Genomic DNA, 15026 nt, shown 5'->3' on the forward strand with positions numbered 1-15026 from the left:
GTGTTTTCACTTGTGGGAGTACTATTTGCCTGATTTCTTTGAACACTTGTTGTTGTTTACATGTATACTAGCTTGTCCTAGCTCTGTTTCAGTTTTCATTGCTATCTCACTGATGTCGCATGTATGAAACTATTTTGCACGGACATTCGCCTAACCGGCGAACTGCCTCACCCACATGCATGTTGATTTGTTTGTTGAATCTTTCTTTCATTTTTTGCATGCACTGTCAATACTTCTGCTATCACTTAGTGTCACCATGCATTTACTATCTTAGTTGCTTTCAGTTTCTTGTCGGCGAGTCAGGCCAACCTTGGTCTGGACTCTGCCTTCACCAAGGCTGCATTGCGCAATCTGGTGAAGGAAGGCTCACCTTCCTCTCCAGATTTGTGCATTCTTGCCCAGCAATGACCTCCAGGACTATTTTGTGCATTTCTAGAGGATAGTGGCTGCTTGGCCCAAGAAATTGCGCAAATCTATCCCTAGGCCAACAGTCCTTCCCAGATGGAATTACGCATTACGCAATCCCAGCAATCAGCAACTAAATTGGACTATACATTGTGGAGTTCCAACAGTCAGTTAGTCTCCCAGCAACCTAGACTGTGCCTTGTGCAGTCTTAGCAGTTGGTCTCTTGACCTCCCAGTTGAAATTGCACAACCTTCATGATCAGTCACACAGGTATGTTGCAAATTAGTTCTCAAAGTTCATTTTGGTTTTCAACTGACAAATTGCTTTCCATGAGTGTTTCCATGTCCCAAGATGTTGTAGGTGCTTATCTTCCTCCCAGTAGTGCAGGTACAATGGTTTCCAAGAGAGAAGAGTTGAAGGCACCATTCAGAGCACACCTAGAGATGCAGTTGATCAAGTGTCTATGAGCTTGCCTACTCACAAAGACATCAAGTTGTTTGTAGACAAGGACATCAAGTGGTAGCATCATAGCAAGAAACATCATGAACAACAGCTGAAGGCAACATACTAAATGCAGCGAACGCAGTGAATGCAAGAGGAAGGTTGTTGACAACACAGAGGTGGAACAAAGTTGCAAGATCAAGAAAATCCACTGATAATGAAAGCAACTTTGGAGACTCAAGCTATGAGGTGACGGTGTGACATGAAGGTCACGTGAAGAAAAAGAATGGAACGAAGAAGGAGTTTCATGTGCCGAAGCAGCAACTCAAGGAAGAACACGAAGCTGCATAGGCAGACGATGAGTTGCAGTAGGATCAGGAATAACAATGGGTGCAACATGCACTCACGAATGAAACTGCGCCTGTACAAGTTAAAGATCCATCCTAACACGAAGCAAACATGGTGGGTAGTGTTGTTGATTGCATGCAAGGGATTCAACAACATGCATGTCATTGTGCACACGCATGCAATCCAACCCATTTAGCACACTCACCAAGGCGAAGACAAGAAGCAAATCCAACTGAAGCTGAACATGTACTTCAACAAGTTGATGCACATGACCACCAGCACACACTTGAAGATCAACACGAACACTATGCATCAATATGTTGCTGGTTCAGCTGCACCCAAGAAGACCATGTGCATGTTAGCAGACGAGTTGGATGAAGGAGCCAAACCAATGCACTGGTTGCAATGGAGTCAAGAGTTCGCTTCAGCAAGATGTCACCATGAGGCGCATGCACACAATCACAAACAACCAAGCTTGGCATCAGCTCACCCCTTCACGATCACAAGCATGTCAAAGAGTTGGTCTCATCACAACAGATCGAGTGTCAGTGATGTCTTGCATGGTTTGCTCAAACCATGTTGTCTCACATGTGTTAGGATATTCCGACACATAGGATATAGTTAAGTTCAACTTGGTCTAGTATAGGGTTAGGTAAAGTGTCTTTCTTTACCGTTGTACATTTTGTAACTTACAATCCGACGGTCATGATATGTAGTGATCCGACGGTTCACTCTCACCTCGGTATTACCGACGCTTGATCCGTGGCTTGACACCCGATTGGTCCATGAGTTCTATTTAAAGCGCATGGAGGGTCATTGTTCGGGCAATCCATGCATGAGAGAAGCTTATGTAAATTTTCATTCTTTGATTAATAAATTGCCTGTAGTAGCCACGTTGGCGCAGGCCGTGGACTGTTTCCCTCCTTGCACTTTGAGGGTTTTAACCACGTCAAAAATACTGGTGTATTGATTTGAGATCTGGTTGTGAGCGGTGTCCTTTTGGTGTTCTTTTTGAGGAACTTACCCTGTAAATTCCTACATGGTATCAGAGCTATTTGAGGGCCGCGTCCGTTGGTGATCCAAATCTGAAGCTGGTAGAACTGCATGCGGTTGTCGTTTCCTAGATCTGCTGTTTCTGACTGCTTTCGGGCCGAGAGGACTGCTCTGTTGCGTTCGGAGCATCTGTTCCAGTGAGGAACCCCTTTCGTTTCACGCGAAAAGGTTTCTGGTAGCCCTAGCTGCGTCATTTTTCAGATCGGGAGGTATACAGTGTTTTTTTGCAGTTTACTGTTATTTTCTCTCTGCTTATTTCGGTTTCGGTTTATTTAGCCTTTTTTTTAACCGGATCTATACCTTTCATTTCTGCATATGCTCTTTGCCCTGCGACTCTGTGCGATCTGGGCAAATCAGAAACAGAAAGGAAGGATTTTTCTCATGCGTATGCTCTTTTCCCTGCACCTTAGTGTGATCTCGGAAAATCAGAAACATTGAGAAAAATATTTAGTTTTTTGGCTAAAGCTAACTTTGAGATTTTTTTTAAAAATTTCTAGTTTTTTGGCTAAAGCTAACTTCGAGCCGCAAGGTTCGTTTTTCTTTGCATATTCGTGTTGGGTTTTGTGTTTTGTGTTTTGTAGGGAAAAAGAGCTTTCTCAAGGCAAGCACGCAAACCAAGGCCCCCCCCCCCCCCCTCTCTCTCTCTCTCTCTCTCTCTCTCTCAAATTTTTTGTATAGATCAATTGGTTCAAAGCTATTTTAAGAGAGTAGAGGTCTTGGGTTCAAGTCTCCATTTTGTGGGGGCGGGTTTTTTCATTCCCGCACATTCGCGCACTTTGCCGGCAACGTCAACAATTTTTTTTTCAAAAAGCCATAACTTCTTCATCCGGAAGCCTTTTTCAGAGCCGTTTTTTTTTAAACCGCCTATTTTTTCGAGATCTATCCATTGGAACACTTACTTTCAGCATCTTCAGCTTCATTTTTTTTTAAAAATGGAAAGTCCATGCCAAGTCATTCTTGACAGCACTAACTACTTCCAATGGGTAGCCTACATGGAATATTTACTTAGAAGTAAAGGTCTCTTCAGAATAGCCACAGACCAAGAGAAGAAACCAAAAGATGAAGACAAGGCTGCAAAATGGGAAAATAGACAAGATCAAGCACGTGGTTTGATAGGGATGTCTATTTCTCCTGATCTTAGATTCCACATTGCAGAACTTGAGACTCCTCATGAAGCATTAGAAAAACTCGCTAAAGTTTTTGGGATTAAAAATGAAATTAGAGCCCATCAACTTGAAAATGAGTTGCTTACTTTGGATCCTAATAATTTTTCTTGCATTGAAGATTTCTTGTCCAAATTCAAGACCCTTAGATATCTCTTGGAAGGTGTTAAAGTTAAGAAAGAAGATGGTAACCTTATTTATTCCATCCTTACTAAGTTGGGACCAGCCTACTCTGTATTTGTTTCCACTTTCCATTCTACAAGGGAAGCTTTCATTTGTCAAGGAAAAGACTACAAGGCCCCTTCCTTTGACTCCTTTTGTGATTCCTTAATAAGAGAACAAGAAAAACTCTTACACCTTGGTCTTCTTAATCTTGGAAACTCTTCCACGAAAGCGTTAGCCGCCCAGCAGCAACCAAATTCAAAGAATCCTAAGAAGTCATATCCTCAAAAGAATGGTCCTAAACCATTTCAGCCTCAAAATGAAAGATCATTTCAGCAAAATGATAAGACCAATAAAAACAAATGGAAGAAGACTGATAGACATTGTAACTTTTGTAATCGAGATGGCCACTTAGAATCTAAATGCTTTAAGAAGATGGAAGCCTTGGAAGCCGCAATGAAGAAACATAACATCCATGTGGAGCCTACTTCAACTTCAACTTCCGGAATGGCACTTTCTGCATGTCGTTGTCAATCATCTCAGTCTGGTTATGCATTAAATGTATCTTCTTCTTCTTCTCATTCTCATGAGTGGCTCATTGATTCTGGAGCCTCTTATCACATGGCCAAAAACCAAGCCATGTTTTCTTCTTTAAATGATTGTAACACCAAAAATATATATGTTGGTGATGATAGATCTCTTAATGTTGTAGGGACTGGAACTGTTCATCTAGACAATGGTCAGTTTAATGATGTATTATGTGTTCCAACCTTATCCTGCAACCTTCTATCTGTCTATCAGATAACTCATTCAGGTGAAGGTAAAATTGTTGAATTTTCACCTCATGATGTTGTAATCAAGGATCTAAAAGATCCTAAACAGATTCTAGCTACTGGTCTTGCTGATGATTCCACAAGGTTGTATAAGTTTCACAACTTTGGGTCATCCAATCTTCCCTCAGTATTTGTTGCTCATAATGATGAAGTGAGCAAACTTTGGCATGAGCGATTTGGTCACTTAAACTATCGCTCCCTTCAGCATCTATGTAAAGAAAATATGGTGACAGGTCTTCCTATGGTATCTTGCAGAGATGGTGTTTGTTCCGGATGTGTACTCGGAAAACATCATCGGGACAGTTTTGACAAACGTGCCTCTTGGCACGCCTCAGCCCCTTTACAGCTTGTGCACAGTGATTTATGTGGTCCTCTTCCTGTTGCTTCATTCTCTGGCTGCAAGTACTTCTTAACTTTCATTGATGATTTCTCCAGACGCACTTGGGTATACTTCTTAAAACTCAAGAGCGAAGTATTTAACACATTTTTGGCCTTCAAAGCCTTTGTTGAAAAACAATCTGGACATCAAATTCTTAAGCTAAGAACTGATAATGGTGGAGAATATGTTAAAAACACATTCATCAACTTTTGCACCGAAAATGGAATTCAAATGCAACATACTGTTCCATACACTCCACAACAAAATGGTGTAGCTGAAAGGAAAAATCGCACCTTAAAGGAAATGGCTAATTGTATGCTGCAATCTAAAGGACTCAGTCTTAGTTTTTGGGCCGAAGCAATTAATTGTGCAAATTATATAATCAATCGCACTCCTACTAAGGTTCTAGAGAATATCACTCCAGAAGAAGCTTGGAGTTCCATTAAACCAGATGTAAGTCACTTTCGTGTTTTTGGAAGTGAAGCATGGGCCCATATTCCAGATGAAAAGCATAAAGCTTTAGAACCTAAGAGTGAGAAATGTACTTTTGTTGGATATTCTGAAGATGTAAAAGGTTATAGACTTATTCCATTTAAGTCCAAAAATGTTATCATTAGAAGAGATGTAAAATTTGATGAAAATAAATCGGCCTGCGAGCCTAGTCCGGCGGATGTGCCACCTCTTCCTATCTCTTCTACTTTTGAAAACATTTCTTCTTCAGATGATGAAAGTGAGGATGATAATCCTCCCCCACCTTCTCAGGATCCTCAACTTCCAAGATGGGTCCGTGCTACTCGGGATGCAGCAGGTGATCTTGCCGGTGATCCTACAGATCAACGACGTACACGTTCTCAGTTTGAAAGAGCCTCTTCTTTACTGGCTCAAGCTCCAGTAAATCATGATCCTGACACTTTTGCAGAAGCTTCAGGCCATCCACATTGGGAAGCAGCTATGAATGAAGAATATCATTCATTATTGACAAATGATACATGGGATCTTGTTCCTCTACCAAAGGGACGCAAACTTGTAAGATGTAAATGGGTTTACAGAACCAAGTATGGACCAGATGGGAAAATTGATAAACATAAAGCTCGTCTTGTTGCTAAGGGCTTTTCACAGGTTGAAGGCATTGACTACACTGAAACCTTCTCCCCTGTTGCCAAAATGAACTCTATCCGCCTTGTTCTTTCCCTTGCTGCCTCTTTAAAATGGGAAGTCCATCAGATGGATGTTAAATCTGCCTTCTTGCATGGGGACTTAAAGGAAGAAATCTATATGGAACAACCCATTGGCTTCATACAAACAGACTCCAGCCTTGTTTGTCGACTTAAGAAATCCCTTTATGGTCTCAAGCAAGCTCCTCGGGCTTGGTATGCCAAAATGGATAGCTTTCTTTTAGAATCTGGCTTTTCTAGGTGTCATTCTGACAATACTGTCTACACCAAGAAAGTGGGAAACTCTCTTATCATCCTTGTTCTTTATGTTGATGATCTTATTCTTACTGGTAGTGATCCCAACCTTATAAACCATGTGAAGTCCAGCCTTAAAAAGAAATTTGAAATGACAGACTTAGGACACTTACACTATTTTCTCGGTCTTCAAGTCTTGCAATCCCAGGAGGGTATTTTCCTTTCCCAGTCCAAGTATGCTTGTGATATTCTTCGTCATTTTCACATGGAAGACTGTAAGCCAGCCCCTTCTCCCTTTCAGTCTGGAGTCAAACTTTCAGTCTCTTGTACTTCTCCTGAAGTTGATGCTACCTTATACCGTCAACTTGTCGGAAAACTCTTGTATTTAACCCATACTCGTCCTGATCTTTCCTTTGTTGTTGGCCTTGTTGCTCGTTTTATGCAAAACCCCCGTGAAAGTCATTGGAAAGCAGCTAAAAGAATACTTCGTTATGTTCGAGGTACAGTACAGTTTGGGATTCATTACAGTGCCAAAGCAGCTCCTCTGTTAGTTGGTTTCACTGATTCTGATTGGGCTGGTGACCCTGATGATCGGAAGTCTACTGTCGGTTATGTCTTCACTCTTGGTTCAGGACCTATTACATGGGCTTGTAAGAAACAGGCTGCCATTTCTCTTTCGTCAGCAGAAGCAGAGTATCGTGGTGCCGTGGAAGCTAGTAAGGAAGCCTTGTGGCTTCGTCAGATCCTATCAGAGTTTGGCTTTGAGCAGCAACATCCAACCACACTTTGGTGTGATAATCAAAGTGCCATTCAGCTATGCAAAGATCCAGTCCAGCATCAGCGTAGCAAACACATTGAACTACACATGCACTTCATCAGAAAGCTCATTCATGACCATGTTCTTGAAGTGCAATATTGTCCAACAGATGATCAGGTTGCAGACATCTTCACAAAGGCTCTCACAGAGGCGAAGTTCACTAAACTTCGATATATGCTTGGAGTTCAGGAAGTTGTCACTAAGGGGGGATAGGCTCTAGTGCCTCCTTCCTTCTCCTATTGTGTCATATTTGTAAATCCTTCAATCCTATCCCAAGTTGTTCTTAAGGGGGGATGTTAGGATATTCCGACACATAGGATATAGTTAAGTTCAACTTGGTCTAGTATAGGGTTAGGTAGAGTGTCTTTCTTTACCGTTGTACATTTTGTAACTTACAATCCGACGGTCACGATATGTAGTGATCCGACGGTTCACTCTCACCTTGGTATTACCGACACTTGATCCGTGGCTTGACACCCGATTGGTCCATGAGTTCTATTTAAAGCGCATGGAGGGTCATTGTTCGGGCAATCCGTGCATGAGAGAAGCTTATGTAAATTTTCATTCTTTGATTAATAAATTGCCTGTAGTAGCCACGTTGGCGCAGGCCGTGGACTGTTTCCCTCCTTGCACTTTGAGGGTTTTAACCACGTCAAAAATACTGGTGTATTGATTTGAGATCTGGTTGTGAGCGGTGTCCTTTTGGTGTTCTTTCTGAGGAACTTACCTTGTAAATTCCTACAACATGAGTACATGTGCATTGTAATGTTGTGTCATGTCAAGTGTAAGTCAAGTGGCAATAGTTGGATGTAACAGTCATAGAGTAAGTGAAGAGTCATGAGGGTAGTTGAACTGTCACAAAGGGGAATGTCAAGGGTCACCCCACCCTTTGCTATAAATAGTCCCTCATAACTCATTGTAGAGGCTTTTGGTCAGCCAAGATTCTACTAAGACTATCTTGAAGAAGGCTTGGACAATATTGTAACATGCCTTGGCTTCTCCACTGCACGAAGCTAGTACATCTCTTTGGAGGAGCAGGTGGATGTGGATGTAACGTTTCACTGATGGGGCTAGCAGGTTTACATGGATGTATTGTATGATTGGAACTTACACTTTTATATAATAAGAGCTAGCACATTTTCATGCATATGTTGTTATTGTAGTTGGACTGCTTTAATTGCCTTAATGATATATGTTGTTTAACTTACATATTTGTGTATGAACTGATTCACATGAAATTATATGAATCTTGTTGTTAATGTGTTGTATATGTTGTTAATGTTGTCACCATCTGTGTCGACTGCTCTACCGGACACTAGACAGACCTTTCACATGAACCTTGCTATGACAACTGTTGCACTCGTTCGGACTGTTCCATGAGTGCTGTATGTGTTATCTTACCTTGTATGATGTGACTACCACATCTGAGTGGACTACTCCACCAGAAGTTGTGTATGTCCTTTTGTGTTGTGTGTTCCTAGCTAAGTTGGGACTGATCCCTTTCAACCTAGAACTCACCTTCACCCTTTTCTCCCCTTTTGTGTTAGAACCTCTCATACATCTTCCTTGACTCACTGTAGCAGTCACACCCTTGCTACTAACAGAGTTATCCTACTTGTCTCTGTGCAACATCGCAGTCAAGGCATTACCTTACGACCCACTGTTGGGACTCCTACACCAAATGGTCTGAGGTCTAATTGGGACTTCTTACCAGGGATATCCCCTTGACATGTTGGTGGGTCCAACATCGTCAGCATTTCTAGCACTAGAAGGAGGGCCTATTGACAAGCTATGTCCTCTCATCTAGTCTTGAACCTTTGCACATCTTTCATGGAGTCTTTCACTCTTCTTCCCTCGCGGTGTTTTTCGAATCATGAAGATGTTTCCAGCACGGGGAAGTTTTTCAATCTCTTGTCCACTCACACTTATGATGGTGAAGGCGAAGTGGACTAGCTTGAGCACTTACATAACTTTCTTTCCATGATTCATGAGGAAGATGAGTTTTCTGACAAATAGGTTGGTTTGTTTCTTGCATACACACTTCGAGAATCTCCATTTCGTTGGGTGCTCAACCTACCGATTGACACCATGCACTCATTTGAGCACTTCTATGATCTCATTGAAGACACATTCTATCATTTTGATCCAGACCATCTTGATTGGAAACTGTTACAACAACGGAGGGCTCCGAATGATTCAGTTATTGATTTTTGGCAGTGCTTCTGTGACTTGCAGTTTCAAGCTCTGAGGAGCCAGATGAAGTTTGCTTATCTTTGGTACTGGTTTGAGTATTTCCTTAAGAAATATTCCTGTCCCAAGAGAAATCTTGAGATCAAGGCTCGCTCAACATTCTTCATTGATGGAGCTATGCAATCTAATGTGGATGCAGACATTGTCTTGACTGACTGCCCGCCTTCCTCTCATTCAACAACTCCACCATTTCCTAGTGATGTCGAGGATCATTCTCACATATTTGTTCATCCTTCACACTCTCCCAACATCACTTCACTCAATTTTCACGCAGATGTGGTTGTGAGTCCTTTGAGTTCTCATATGCATTCTTGTCTATGACCTCCGTCTTTGCACTCAGGTGTTCATTTGAATGATGATGTCTTATGTTCGTCCATTCTGGACTCTTTACTTGTTGTGAACAAGGAAAAACCCATTTATGGAGTTGGTGTTACACAACGAACATGCACTATCATTCATGAAGAGTATGAGTGGGAGCTTGAGCATCAACACTCGACGAAGGATGACTCCCATCCAAGCCCCCTTCGTTCTTTCCTGACCTCTTTGGTGAACCTGCCATCCATGATTTTGAATGTGTGTCTTCATCCCCGGATGCACCCATTGTTGATCACTCGCAGGACTCACCGGATGTTAGTCCATCATTCGACAATGGAGAGGATAAGTTACTCGTTGAAAATCCACTTGATCCTTCATCTGTCTTTTCCAGAAACACAGAGGATGAGTTTGTTCACTTTTCATCTACCCCTCTGTTCGATTCATCTGATCATGAGGATGCCGAAGAATTCATTTATTTTTTTGATCGTGGCATTCATGATCCATTTGCTTCCATTTTTTATCACGATCATGAATCTATCGCAGTTGATCTTTCGAAGCCACTGGTGTATGATGATCTACTTGATGATGAAGTTGAGACACCTCAGACCATCGAGGCACTTCAGCCTATGCCAATGGTTATATCAGGCCCTCACCCTCTTGGGGTTAGTCTCACTTCCGATCATGAGACTATTCAATCACCCAAGTCTCCTCATCACTCATCTGTATGCATTGAAGATCCATCTCACTCATAGATCACAGTTCCTCCACTCGAACTGCATGATCCCATTGCTCATGCATTGGAGGAGTCTTACATTGCAAGCACTCGTGCGCGACGCAAGTTATATTTGTTTCTTTCCTTTGCTTGCATGTCACAGTCAAGAATGTGCTTATGATTCAAAGTTGCATGTAGTGTCACACAGCACCATGACAAGTCCACGGACCGCCCGTCATGCACTTGCACTCACTTATGACCCATGGGCGCCTTGAAACATGGAGTGTGGTTGTCTTCATTGTTATATCTTTCTTGTTTGTTGGTTCGCACAAATGGGTTGCTTGCGGACCAAGCCTTCACCAAAATGGGTTTACTAATGCGCAGGTGGCTGCATTAGAAGTATCACTTCATGTGATCAGGCTCATGCACCATTAGTGTAGGACTAGGAGTAGTGTTTGTTTTCAGTTGCTTTCTTGCATGCTTGTTTTCTTACATGCTTTGTTTGCTTGTTTGTTTGCTTGCTTGTTTGCCTACTTGCTTCTATTTCACTTTTCTTCTGCTCTTGCTTTGATTTGTTGTTTGTTAGTTCACTTGTTTCGTTCGTAGGTTAGTTTTTCATGAAACCATGTATGACTCTTGAAACGAGCTGGGTAAAGTACAAGAGGGCTTGTACAACTATTACTACTTGGTTATCTGTCATCTTGCCTCTATATGATGAGCTTGTTACTTTTAGTCCATGATATGTCGAAGGAAAATACATACTGTTCAAAGTGAACCTTGGTGAAAACATAACGCTTGCGCGCTAACTAGTGTCACCTTCTCTAGTTGGTTGTTTTTGGGTTAACCCTTGTCAGCCCAGTCAAGTAGAGTAAGGTAAGGGGGAAAACCTTAACATGCATGTCAAAGATATAATAAATTACTTCTCTACTGGAACAACCTCTTCTACTCTCAATAAGTCGGGATCCCTCTTCCACCTCTGAAATGAATAAGTGCTATGCATAGTGAAAAATGAAAAAAAATGAAAAGTCAAAAGATTCAAAATGAAAAATGAATAAGGCGAAAGAAGAGAAAGGCTTCCTATGCAGGGAGGTGATGCAAGTAACTCCGCTGAGGTATTGACCAAGCTCGCTGGAAGTGGAGCCATGCTTGTGTTCCTATGTGACTCCATCGGGGTACTGTCCAGGCCTGCTGGCTGTGGAGCAACACCAGAGATGAAATTAAGACTCTGACGACTATGCTACCTGTGCACCTATATACCTCTCAACCCTAATTGAAACAACTGTGTTGCCTTGGCTTGTAATGTGTGTCAATCGACCAAGGGTTTGGCAGATGTTACATCTTTCGATCAAGTTAGTGTGAAACCAAGATGAGCTGAGAACTGAACAATACTTCTGGAGGCGTTAGACTTGCTTTTCACGAACAAGGTCCATTCAGAGCGCTGGAGTTCTACCTGTGTGTCACCTAGTGTTGTAGTGGCTACAACCACCTTGCAAAATTTTTCCTTAGCCTCATTTTGAAGCCTCCCTTCCAACCTTCACAGCAGCTTGCCTTACTTCATCAAGTTCACAAGCTTCAGTGTCTTTCTTGCACAAAGGCAGCCTGTTGGTCACAAATTGATCCATTCCCCTCATAGGCTGTTCACCCGAACTTGGTCTAGCTGCAGGTTTAGTAGCTTCCCCTTGAAAAATGCACATTTTTGGAGGGCAACCAGCCTTCCCTCCAGAAATTACATAATCCTCTCTGGCATTCTACTGGGCTCCAGGATGGCACAATCCTGCCTGCCAACACTCCTAGTAGGATTTGCGCAAATTTACCCAGCAAGGCTGCTCAGCCCAAAATTTGCACAAATCTGGGCAACAGTTAGCTTCTCTGCCTAGAAATTGCACAAATCTCTTGGGCAGTGAGCCTAACTCCCAGTGAGAAATGTGCATTTCCTTCAAGTAGTCGAGCAACCTCTTGCATGTGTAGCTAAGTTGACTGGTTCCATTTGGGACTGAGCAAAGCAGACTTGCATGCATAGGCTGCTTCTCCTAAGGAAGCATGCAAATTCATCCCTTTGTCTCAGGGATCTATATTTAGCAGTTGGAGGTTACATGCAAGAAGCCATTCAGAAACCTCCCACCAAGTGTCGCTTCCCCTAGATTTGTGGCATGCGCATCACAACCTTGATGTTATCAAAACTCATCAACTGAATGCTACAGAGCTCATTCATCACATCAACCTTGTAGCTTGGAAATCCCACATCACATCTAGTAGCAGTCAGCACATTCAGCTCAATTGTTTTGGGGTAAGCCTGCTTCCCATGCCTTGTGCTGCATTTCTATTACTTTTTGTGTTTTCTCTTGTGGGAGTACTATTTTCTTGATTTCTTTGAATGCTTGTTGTCGTTTACATGTATACTTGCTTGTCCTAGCTCTTTTTTAGTTTTCGTTGCTATCGCATGCATGAAACTGTTTTGCACAGATGTTCACCCAATCAGTGAACTACCTCACCCACATGCATGTTGATCTGTTTGTTGAATCTTTCATTCATGTTTTTCATGCACTGTCAATCACTTCTGCTATCACTTAGTGTCACCATGCATTTATTGTCTTAGTTGCTTTCAATTTCCTGTCGGCGAGTCGAGCCAACCTTGGTTCAGACTCTGCCTTCACCAAGGCTGCATTGTGCAGTTTGGGGAAGGATGGGTCACCTTCCTCTCCATATTTGTGCATTCCTGCCCAGCACTGGCCTCCAGGACTGTTTTGTGCATTTCTGGAGGACATTGGCTGCTTGGCCCAAGTAATTGCGCAAATCTGTCCCTAGGCCATCAGTCCTTCCTAGCTTGAATTGCGCATTGTACAATCCCAGCAGTCAGTAGCCAGACTGGACTATGGATTGCATAGTTCCAGTAGTTAGTTAGTCTCCCAATAGCCCAGACTGTGCCTTGTGCAGTCTTGGCAGTCGGTCTCCCGAACTCCCAGCCGAAATTGTGCAACCTTCATGATCAGTCACACAGGTATGTTGCAAATTAGTTCTCAAAGTTCATTTTGGTTTTCGACTAAAAAATTGATTTCCATGAGTGTTGCCATGTCCCAAGGTATTACAAGTGCTCATCTTCCTCTCAGCAGTGCAGATAAAATGGTTTCCAAGAGATCAGATTCGAAGACACTGTTCAGAGTACACCTGAAGATGTAGTTGATCAAGTGTCTATGAGCTTGCCTACTCACGAAGACATCAAGTTGTTCGTAGACAAGGACATCGAGCATCAACATCACATCGAGCAGCATCATGAACAACAACTAAAGACATCATACCGAATGCAGCTAACGCAACAAATGCAGTGAATGCAAGAGGAAGGTTGTTGACAACACAAAGGCGGAACAAAGTTGCAAGATCAAGCAGATCCACTAATAATGAAAGCAACTTTGGAGACTCAGGCTATGAGGTGACGACACGACATGAAGGTCGTGCGAAGACAGAGAATGGAACGAAGAAGGAGTTGCATGTGCCGAAGCAGCAACTCAAGGAAGAACATGAAGCTACACAAACAGACAAATGAGTTGCAGCAGGATCAGGAACAACAGTGGGTGCAATGTGCACTCATGGATGAAATTGTGCCTATACAAGTTAAAGATCCATCCCAGCAGCTGACATAGAGCAGACATGGTGGGCAATGGGCCTCTAAATTAGACATAAATTAAGGCTCATACCTCTAAATTTAGCAATAATTTAAGGCCTATGACCACCCTTCAGCACATTAAACTTCTCTTTCTACATTAGATAATTTATTTTTAACTTTAATATATTCGTTAGGAAGGTTTATGAATAATTGGATATCTGTGCCTAATATTATTTATTTTTGTGGAATATTATGAGAATATTGGGCAGATTATGAAGATTTGGAGGAGGAGATAATTTAGGGACGTGTTCCCTACTATAGGAGGATCAATAATAAATAATAAATCAACAAGATATTATGGAATTATGGCACATATTGTGGAACTCCAATGATTGAGAAAATCTAGGAATGTGTTCCACAAATCAAGGAACCAGATCCACTAATCAAGGGACCAGATCCACTAATCAAGGGATTTTGGTGGGGAAAGATTCCTCCATTCACAGGGAATGATTCCTAATCATCTTTTCTTCCACTGGAAAAATCGTAATCTTTCATTATGATTGAAAAATTACATGTTGTAGATGCTTTTCAGCATATGCTGTGTTTGTCCCTTTGCCATCTCTATGGCCATATCAAAAATGTTGCTCAATTTATCAAAAATATGATGCATATATCATCCATCACCACACAGGGTGCTCAGTCACTGTCTAAAATAAAAAAAACTATAAACATGGCTGCTATCTACAATTATTCACATACACCACACAAGGTGATGTCCTTGCTGTATGGTTTGGATATATAAACAAAAATAAAAACTGTAAAAAAATATACAATAGATAGGTCTGTGCATATCCATCAGAAAAAGTCCAAAATAAACTAAAAAATTGGGACTATCTGCCCTGTGATAATTCTTATCATTGTAAGGCCTGTGATAGTAGCGGTACTCATTTGAGCCTCTTTGCTCCTGAATCATCCACTCTCCTCGGGAAAGTACCGTGGCCTCCTTGGAAAGCCTGTCAGCACTATAGTTATGTTCCCTGTAAATATGTTGACATGAAATAGAATTAAACTGAGCTTTGAACAAGTTCACTTCATCCAGAATATTACTGAGAGTGTGTGAGTGACAAACAGTAATAT

This window comes from Pinus tabuliformis, chromosome 6 (genome assembly GCF_031772625.1).
Source record: "Pinus tabuliformis cultivar Carrire ecotype Pingquan chromosome 6, CPIR1, whole genome shotgun sequence".
Taxonomy (NCBI): Eukaryota; Viridiplantae; Streptophyta; class Pinopsida; order Pinales; family Pinaceae; genus Pinus; species Pinus tabuliformis.